General features: G+C 41.2%; 1 protein-coding gene across 3 annotated transcripts in view; it reads left to right on the top strand.

Moving 5' to 3' along the window:
• SRGAP3 (SLIT-ROBO Rho GTPase activating protein 3) overlaps positions 1-10,689 on the top strand; it is a 368,175-nt gene that overhangs the window by 37,325 nt on the left and 320,161 nt on the right. For all 3 annotated transcript variants that reach the window (XM_067755322.1, XM_067755323.1, XM_067755321.1), the window contains exon 2: positions 7,026-7,157. The gene's annotated coding sequence lies outside the window, so the exon portion shown is untranslated. The remainder of the gene's footprint in view (positions 1-7,025; positions 7,158-10,689) is intronic.

Below are 10,689 nucleotides of genomic sequence, written 5' to 3'. Positions count from 1 at the left end.
TGAGCCAGTATTGCTCAAACTAGTCCCTGAGTTGTACATTGCCTTCATTATTTTTGCCCAATTGTACTGTTGTTTACGTAACACTTTTCTTTAAATTTATAGTTTCAACAAGTTATTTTAGAAGGAGATTTTACAATTCAGCAACAAAAAGTAATTCATTTAAAAATGGGCAAAGGCCATTTGGAATATTTCTCCAGAGAAGACACGCATATGGTCAACAGTCACGTGGAAGGATGATCAAGGTTACTAGTTATTAGGGAAATGCAAATTAAAATCGCAGTGAAATACCTATTTGAGTGGCTAAAAGTTTTGAAAAGTGGACATGCCAAGTTTCAGTAAGGGTGTGGAGCAATGGAACACTTGGGCTTTCCTGGTGGGAATGCAAAATGGTACAGCCACTGTTGAAAACAGTTTGTCCTTTCCTCATAAAGTTAAACAGAATTACCATATGATCCAGCATTTCTACTGGTAGCTATATACCCAAGAGAACTGAAAACAGATGTTCAAACAAAAACTTTTACATGAATGTGCTTAGCAGCATTATTTATAAGAGCCAAAAAGTGGAAACAACCAGAATATCCCTCAGCTGATGAATAGGTAAACAAAAGTGGTGTATCCACACAATGCAGTATTATTCAGTCATTAAGAAAAGGAATGAAGTACTGAAACATGCTACAACATGGATGAATGTTGAAAACACGCAAAGTGAAAAAAAACAACAACAGTCCCCAGAGACCACATATTCCATTTGTATGAAATGTCTAGAATAGGCGAATATATACAGACAGAAAGATTAGTGGTTGTTTAGGGCTGGGGGGAATGAGATTGGGGAGTGATAGCTAAAGGGTATGGGGTTTCTTTTTGGGGTGTTGAGAATGTTTTGGAAGTAGTGATGGTTGCACAACATTGTGACTATTACTAAGAAACACTGAATTGTACAGTTTAAAATATTTAAATTGGTGAAGTTTGTCTTAAAGGAAACTTTGGTGTCATGGGAAACTCTTCTGCAGTTTCCTCACATGCAAAATGCTACTTCTCTCATAAGAGTTCTTGCAAGCTCTAAATGAGATTAACGTGTTACATAATTAAAATAAATCGTGCCATTAAAAAAAAATACAGTGGAAACAAAGTTATTAAATGCTGGCCAGATAGTGTTCCCTATAAAAGGTTCTAAATGTGAGGCCCATTTGCTTTTTAAAAGGATAAATTATCAAGTATTAGAGACAAAATTGCATTAAATGAGACCTTCTTGACATAATGAGAGGGATTAAAATATTGAAAAGATTCTTTCCACTTGATTCAGTGTTATTTAATGCATACCTTTATACTATTTAAATTGTCTCTCATAAACAGGTCACGCACGTGGGGAAACATTACCCTAAGACAGTAACTACCTGTAATGTTAGGTCTGTCGTTGAAGCAACAGAATTTTTTTTTTATAAATTTATTTATTTAGTTAGTTATGGCTGCGTTGGGTCTTCGTTGATGCATGCGGGCTTTCTCTAGTTGCGGCGAGTGGGGGACTGCTCTTCATTGCGGTGCGTGGGCTTCTCATTGCAGGGGCTTCTCTTGTTGCGGAGTGCGGGCTCTAGGCGCGCGGGCTTCAGTAGTTGTGGCGCACGGGCTTAGTTACTCCACGGCATGTGGGATCTTCCCAAACCAGCGCTCGAACCCGTGTCCCCTGCATTGGCAGGTGGATTCTTAACCACTGCTCCATCAGGGAAGTCTGCAACAGAACTTCTTGAACATGTATTACATGTTAGACACTCTCAGGCACTAAAGATACAGCACTGAAAATTTTTTCTAGAGCTTATATGCTAATGGAAATGACAGACAATACAGAAAAATACACATATCATCCCTGTGATGATAAGTATTACGGAGAAAAACTAATGAAGAGTGCTAGAGAGATGGAGGGGAAAACCTATTTTATATCAGGTGGTTAGGAAGGCCTCTTTGATAAGGTGACAAAGCAGAGCCTGAAGGAAATGAAAAGCAAGCCATTTGGGTATCTGGGTGAAGAGCATTCCAGGCTGAGGGCAGGAACATGTTCAACAGGGTTTAGGAATAGCCAGCCAGGAGGCCAGTGTAGACTGGGAGGAGGGAATGAGGGGGAGAGAGGGAGAAGATAAGATGGGATGGGTACATCATATAGGCCAATGTTTTACAAATTGTCACCGTGACTTAGATTTTAAAAGAATCACTCTGGCTGCTGCACGGAGAACAGTAGAGTGCAGGAATGGAAGCAGTCCCCAGGCCATTTCAGTGGTCCAAGTGAGAGAGAATGATGACTCAAACTAGGATATTAGGGGTGGGTGTGGTGAGAATTGTCAGATTCTAGTGTATTTTGAGGGATGACCTGTCACTGCTGATGAATTGGATGTGGGTTTGAAAACAAGGTAAAGAACAGGAAGTTTAAGGGTCAGACCTAGCAGATTTTGCTGGTTCAAAGTGCCCATATTCTGCTGAGGGATGAATGCTCAAGAGCTCAGGCCAAAATGCTACAGAGGAAGTAAAAATGGACATATTTGCTCTTTAGAGTTCTGGTTCTGGTTTATTGCAAAGAGTAATAAACCAGAACCAAAATAGTATTCTAGCTTACATCAGACAAACCCTGATGATCTGCTGTGAAAATATTGACTAAAGTGCATCCTTGCTTGAAAATGCCAGTTTTGAGTAAGTAACACATACCTGTAGAAATTGAAGCCTCTAATTCCTTTCTAACTGGTAGTTGTATTATAGTAAACTAAAGTGACCCCTAAGTAAATAAGCAAATGATTAAATTTAATAATCCCTATCAGATACAGTGACACAAATTAGGAACTGAGTGGTAGTTGCTCCCATGAATACAGATATCTATTTTACCCTAATAGCTGTCTATCCTTGCCTATTCATAAGGGTAAAACAATATCGTGGTTAGAAAGTTAAAGAGTACAGCCACTCCCCAGCCCTGTCCCTTCCTCTGCTCTTGTACGGAAGCAAGGACTGTTAACCACGTCTGCCTTTAGTTTACATGGTGATTTCCTCCATGTCGCTAAATAGCATGCTTGAAGTGCTATGTTTTGCTTTTTCAATTTTGGCGTTATCTGTGAAGTCTGTTGTGGTACTTGAGATTTAGCCTATTTCCCCCTCCCTTCCCCTCCCATTAAAGTTACAGCCCAATATAGTTTGTTCCTCTATGTTAAATTTACTGGGGTAAATTTAAGCGATATATGAAACATTTTTTTGTTTTATCAGCTGTAGACAGTATCTTTTGATTCCCCATACTGTTAGGTGAGGGTTTTATCAGCACTCCTGGCCTTTCTGCTGCCCACTTTGTACCTTTCTCTACTTTTCTTCCTTTTTAAAAAAAAAATTAATTTATTTTATTTATTTATATTTTTGGCTGCGTTGGGTCTTTGTTGCTGTGCGCAGGCTTTTCTCTAGTTGCGGTGAGCAGGGGCTACTCTTTGTTGCAGTGCGCGGGCTTCTCTTGTTGCAAAGCATGGGCTCTAGGCGTGCAGGCTTCAGTAGTTGTGCCTTGTGGGCTCAGTAGTTTGTGGCTCGTGGGCTCTAGAGTGCAGGCTCAGTAGTTGTGGCGCATGGGCTTCATTGCTCCACGTCTTGTGGGATCTTCCTGGACCAGGGCTATGAACCCATGTTCCCTGCATTGGCAGGCGGATTCTTAACCACTGCGCCACCAGGGAAGCCCCTCTCTACTTTTCTTCTTTATAGCTCCCAACCTATTTTGTTAGGATTCCGCTTGCCAGGTTGGATTCCTGTGGGGATGTAATTGAAAGAAAGGATACCCCTACACCTGCTTCTCACTCAAGAAACTACTAAAATTCCATCATCCCCAAGAAAACCTTTTGGGACCTCATTGGGAAACAAGTGATGGGTCTACAATCCTATTAATGAAATGATATGGTAGACTAGGAGTCCATGAACTCTTAACCCAACGGACCTTTGGCCTGTCAGGTGATGATAACAACTAGAGAGGAAAGCAATCAGCTTTGGCCGTGCCCTGAACAAGCTGAGATTTGTTTACTTTTCCCAAGCCCTGTCAAGCCAAAGGCTATAAAACTGCTTTAAGTAATATAACTCCTGCGAGAACTCTCCAATAGAATTAGTGACATCACAGTGAATTTTCAAGAGAATGTCCTTGAAATTTATCGTTCACCTTAAACTTCCTATGGATAAGTAGGTTTATTTAAAAGCAACTCATTCATCTTAAAAGGAACTGTATTTTGGCTGTAATTGAGATTGCAAGGAGGAAGAAGGTAATGAGCTGGGGAGCAAAACACCCCTGCCACCTAGTGGTCACTCATTCTGAAACACGGCAGTTCTTTGAAAGCACAGACAGCAGAAAAGGAACTGAGTTGGTACAGGAAACATCCAGCAAATGTTTGGAACTGGGGAAACTTCTGTTCCCTCTTCCCTTGTTATAAAGGGATGTTTGTGAGCCTTTTTTAAATAGTCAAAGACGAAGAAAGGTATTAATGGGGTTGACCCTGAGAGCCGTTCTTCCTTTGTGTAATCAGAAGAATTAACAGAGCACTGACAAAGGAGAATGTTGTTAGATAAACACGGACGGCCACCAGATCTCTAGCATGAAGTGGAAGCTCCAGAAGGAAGCAGGAAGTGCAACTAGTGAGCAGAGAGGGACCACAGTGAAGCAGGACCCTCTGCAGTGGTTACTGCAGCAGCAGCATGGGTCTAGAGGCAAAGCAGAATTAGAAGCAAGGCCAACAGGGAAGATGATGATTAAGTTGCATAGACTCAGGATCACTGGTCAGCAGCAGCCTCAGAGACCATGGTCTTGGCACTGTAGTACTGCTTGATTCAGGGTAAACTAGTCAGGACACGCAGGGGATAACAAAAGTAATTAACATTTATGGAGCACATACTCTATCCAGGCAGTGCTTTACATGCATTATCTCATAATAGTCCTGTGGAGTAGATGTTGTTACCAGCCCTGTTCTGAAGACTGTGAACTTGAGTCTAAGTAACTAGCCCAAAGTCACAGAGCTAATGAGACTTAGAGCCAAGATTTGAACCAAGGCAATTTGATCCGAGTTCAAGCTCTTCATTGCCATGCTTTCCTGCTTCCCTAAGGGGGAGGGAACATGGGGTTCAATGCCTCTAACTCTACTGACTGTTGTATTGAGGGATAGTTGTGAATTGGAACTCTGAAGGTGATTAAGATCTGGTCTTAGGTCTGCCACCTACTTGCAGGAGGATATTTAACCTTTCAGGAACTAATTTTCCTTATTGTAAAATAGGGATAAAATGGTGATTATTTCATAAGTTGCTGTTGAAGATTCATTAAGATAGTATAGTTTTTGGCATGTGGCAAGTGAGATGGCTTGCCTGCAAAATGGTTGCCAACAATTCTCATCATTGTAAGGATCAATATTCCTCCCAAAAAGAGGTGGGATCTATTTCCCTTCCCCTAGAAGTGTGCCTGGGCTTATGACTTGCTCTGGCCAGTAGGACGTGGCAGATGTGTTGTTGGCCAATTCCAAGCCCAGGTCTTAAGAGGCCTGGCAGTTTCCACTTTTGCTCTCTTGGACCACTTGTGCCACTTTGTAGGGAAGCTCAGCCTAGATTCTTGTGTGGTAAGAGACCACATGGAGAAAGAGGCATCAGGGAGCCGGAGTCCCACCTGAATGCAGCCATGTGAGTGAGCTGTTGAGACCTGAACTGACCTGCCAACCTATATATTATGAGAAATAATAATTCATTGCTGTGAAATGACTAAGTTTTGGGACAGTTTGTTATACAGCAAATAGAAAGTCCTCAATAAATGGCATCTATTAGTATTATAATTGGTGCTGGTGAGGGATTCAGCCAAATATCTGGTTTATCTTTTCTTAGGTCACTGGGTTTTTTTTTCCTCTTTCACTGAAAAAGACTGAGAGAAACAAGGGTTATATGTGCAGGTGAATGTTGCTTGTTACAAATAGGTCTTATATTTTTATTAAAACAGGATATCTACTCAGAAAGACTTTGTTAGCATTTCAAATTGCTATATACATTTGATATAATATAGAAGTATATTTCTTCAAACATTTCCAATTCAGGCTTTTCACTAAATTGGTTATGGTGGGACCTTCCGAAGCCTTTATGTTGGAGACCTTCCAAAACCTTTATGTTGGAGGAGCTGAGGCGTGAACAGAGATTTATCTTCTTTCTAGCATCTGAAAGCCTTGAAAAGGACACTTCACTCTGACCTTCATCTCCTTTATCTCCCTGTTCCTAAATTCTCTTTTTCTGTCCTTTCTCACATACTTTTCCTATCTCATTTCCTTATTGGATGATTAAATAAGATCTTCCCTACTGAAATGTAAGTTCCAAGAAGGAGGAGATTTTCACCTATTTTGTTCTCTACAGAACATTCTTAGAACAGTGCCTGGCACACAGAAGGTGTGCCACGAATGTGTGTTGAATGAATTAAATAATGCATATAAAAGCACTTAGAAGAGTGTCTGGCATAGGGTAGATGATGCTGAATAAATATAACCTATGGCAATTCAGTACTGTAACACATGAGATCATTCACATTTGTCTTATAAATGTTCTATTACTTTTAGTCTTTCCTCTCTTTTCTTTCCACTTTATCCCTGCTTTTCTTTTTCTGTCATTGCATCTTCTTTCCTGCCCTTGCTTGTGGCCTGTCAGGGACCCTCATTGGTGTTGTTTCACCCTACCTCAGAGGATGGGCAGAGAAAACTTTTTGGAACTTCGTCTTGGATGAAAAGTAACTATTTGTGATTTATAGCTGACCTAGGACTGTGCATAAAATTCTGCTGTTAAGGCAAGCCAAATTTTGATGGTACTGAATATTTTATCTAGAGGCCTGGTTAATGGAAAACAACACGCTTATTAAGTTATAGTCTAACAAATGCTTGACTGTACATGTCTCTGGGTGTGTGGGTATTTCTAGTGCCTGTTGGTGAATAACTGCTACTCTTGGCAGTAGAGATGTGAGCAGAATCAAGCAGAACTGATTTAGCTAATTTTCTCGTCCCCTTTTTCTCCATAAGGGAATGGAAATGTACTGCCATGCAGTGGAGCAGTTCTTCCTCGGGCTCGTAACATTACGGAATTCCTGTTGAAATGCGAGCTGGACTGGTGAAAACCAGATTCTCATATCGTCTCATGAGCTGTTTGTCAAGGTAAATCCTATATATTTTAAAATCAAGGGGAAACTTTGAACCTATCATCAGAACCAGTTATACAGATATCTCCATTTCCTCCAATAATCACTTATGTAGGAAGAGCTCTCTCCTCTTTCCTGCTAGTCTTTCAGATTCAAAGCAGGAGTTTCATGAATCTGTAGGCCAGCAGCTGGGTAACTTGAGCTGAGTACAAAACAGTATTGGTGCAATTCTCAACACAGTGTTGTTTATGTTTCTATTAGGCTAATAGGTGGCTCAGATCTCTTACCCCTGCTAATGTTTGAGTCCTGTTTTATATATATATTCATATAATATATATTCCTGCATATATTCTGTCACATAAGACCACTGTCTTAAAAACCAAGAGTTGGGAGGAGAAAGGGTGAGTCTGTGAGCCTCCTGTCACTCTTTCCCAAAATTGCTTTCAGCCACTCTGTTTTCTTTCCTTCTTTCAAACATCTGATCACCTTATAGGCAATAATTTACCAGGTCTCTTTACTAGGTTAACCAACTTAGTAAATCAACATAGACTCAGGGCAGTGAGATTTTGAGGCATTCAGACCAATGATTTGCACATATGTTAATTGGCACAAAAGACCTCGTAATACACCTAACCCATCCATTCCACTTCTTGTGAGAAGAGAATTTGATGATAACAAAGGATTAGGGAGGAACAAAATAGCAACCCCAAGTGGCAATATCATAACGTTTATGCATGAACAATATCATAAAACCAGAAAAACAACTATATTTGACCCGTGAAATAACACATACAAGAACGGCTGTATTTGAAACTTAAGACACTATGAAGTCTCCCCAGTCCCCTCAAAATCATTCCTGAAAACTGTGGAAATTCCAGCAATCTGTGCTGTCACATGTGTGGCAGGAAATTTGCATCATTACCAAACTTTCTGTGGCAGCCAAAGTTTTTGATAATTGGCAGTACTGCACTTTTTTTCTTTTTGAGACTATAAAATTTTAATCACTCTTAATAATTAATGAAGAAAGCTATTAAGTACTTAGTCATATATAAAAATGAAAGTCCTTGGCCTTGCATGGCATTTGTTCTAAGAGTTGAAGAAAGAACTTTCATATTTTGAACTCTTCATGTTTCGTCAGGAAGACTGTAGTGGGCCACAACTATATGTGGAAACTTGCTGGCCCAAATGACTACAACAGCCTTATTTCCGAGCCTTCTCTGGCCTGTGTTTTTGAAGCTGTAAGTTTTTTCCAAGTCTTTGAGTAACAATTTGATTTCTGCATTAAAATGATCACTCTACTGGTGGAAACATAATAAATGAGTAAAACCTTTCCATGGAGTATTTGGCAAAGATTCAAAGTCTTAAAAATATGCATCCCCGTTGACCTGGCAATTCTACCCCAAAAGAGTTAATTATGATATGAACAAAGATGCATGTACAAAGATGTTTATTATAGGATATTTTAAAATATTTTTAGGGACTTCCCTAGTGGTCCAGTGGTAAAAAATCTGCCTTAGAATGCAGGGGGCTCTGGTTCGATCCCTGGTCAGGGAACTAAGATCCCACATGCCGCAGTGCAACTAAACCCATGCGCCACAACTACTGAGCTCGCACGCTTCAACTAGAGAGGCTGCGTGCCGCAAACTGCAGAGCCCACATGCTCTGGAACCCATACGCCACAACTACAGAGCCCACGTGCCCTGGAGCCTGTGTGCCACAACTAGAGAAGAGAAAATCCACACGCCACAACTAGAGAGAAGCCTGTGCACCACAACGAAAGATCCTGCATGCCTCAACGAAGATCCCGCATGCCATGACTAAGACCCGATGCAGCCAAAAGTAAAATAAAATAAAAATTAAAAAATAATAATAAAATATTTTTTTACTAGGTAATTTTATACTAAGAAATTGTTCACAACTCTAATTTTAAAAAGTAGGGCAGGGCTTCCCTGGTTGGCGCAGTGGTTGAGAGTCTGCCTGCCTATGCAGGGGACATGGGTTCGTGCCCCGGTCTGGGAAGATCGCACATGCCACGGAGCGGCTAGGCCTGTGAGCCATGGCCGCTGAGCCTGCACGTCCGGAGCCTGTGCTCTGCAATGGGAGAGGCCACAACAGTGAGAGGCCCGCGTACCGCAAAAAAAAAAAAAAAAAAGTAGGGCATATAAAGTATGTATAATATAATCCTTTTTATTTGAAGATGTATGTTTATTTATAGAAAATGGCTGGAAGTATATATAATACAGTGTTAATGGTGATTATCTTTTTGTGCTATTACAAACTCTTTTCTGATGTCCACAATAAACATGTATTAATTCTGTAATAAGAAGAAAGGTATTTAAATATAGTTAAAATTTTAAAAAATCCCTTTGGCAGTTGTGGTTATTAGAATATGAATGAAGGAGATTGCATGAGAGCTTATTGCAGTGATTCAGGCAAAAGACAATGTAAGTAAGAACCAAGGATAAGGCAGTGTGGATAGAGAAGGAAAAGCTTATTGAAGACATATTCAGTAGTTTTCTGAGAACTATAAACACACACCACACCTCCAAGTCAATAAACATTGATCTTTTTTTAAAAAAAATATTTATTTATTTGGCTGCACCAGCTCTTAGTCGTGCCATGTGGGATCTTCATTGCAGCATGCGGGATCTTTAGTTGTGGCATGCAGGATCTTTAGTTGCAGCATGCAGGATCTTTAGTTGTGGCATGTGGGATCTAGTTCCCTGACCAGAGATCGAACCCGGGTCCCCTGCATTAGGAGCGTGCAGTCTCAGCCACTGGACCACCAGGGGAGTCCCAACAGTCATCTTTTAAAAGAGCTAACATGATTCATCTATATCCTTAGAGAAGGGGTCCCCAACCCCGGGGCTGCAGACCGGTACCGGTCTGCAGCTTGTTAGGAACTGGGCTGCAGAGCAGGAGGTGAGCGGCAGGCAAGTGAGTAAAGCTTCATCTGCCGCTCCCCGTCGCTCCCCATCGCTCCCCATCACTCACATTACTGCCTGAACCACCTCCCCCCTACCCCGTCCATGGAAAAATTGTCTTCCACAGCACTGGTCCCTGGTGCCAAAGAGGTTGGGGACCGCTGCCTTAGAGTACCTTCTAATATGCATTTAAAGAAACTCAGAGCCAATTCTGATGACAGGGTTTTGGTTTTCTGACTTGTTCAGCTGAGTTAATGGAGGTCCCGTTGATCAAGAAAGAGAATTAAGAGGAGGACAGGATTGTGGAAGGAAAAAATCAATTCAGTTTTGGACATGTGGAGTCTGAGGAGTTTGTGGGACACATACTAAGCTGTGGTACACTAGTCTGAAGCTTAGTTCTGGTCAGTAGATACAGAATTAGGGATCATCAGTGAATGAGTGATGGTTAAAACTGGTTGGTTGTTATGGTTACCTGGAGAGTGAACAGTGAGAAAAGGGCTGAGCGGGGACCCTTGTGGAACCCTTACAGTTCAGGGCAGGGTGAGAAAGAGGAGGTCCCGGAGAAGACTGAAGAGTGGGGAGCGAGGCCAGCCCGTAATAGGCTAATCCAAGTTCAAAGCCTGG

Source organism: Pseudorca crassidens, chromosome 10 (genome assembly GCF_039906515.1).
Source record: "Pseudorca crassidens isolate mPseCra1 chromosome 10, mPseCra1.hap1, whole genome shotgun sequence".
In the NCBI taxonomy this organism is placed as follows: Eukaryota; Metazoa; Chordata; class Mammalia; order Artiodactyla; family Delphinidae; genus Pseudorca; species Pseudorca crassidens.
This window is presented reverse-complemented; position numbering and strand designations above follow the sequence as displayed.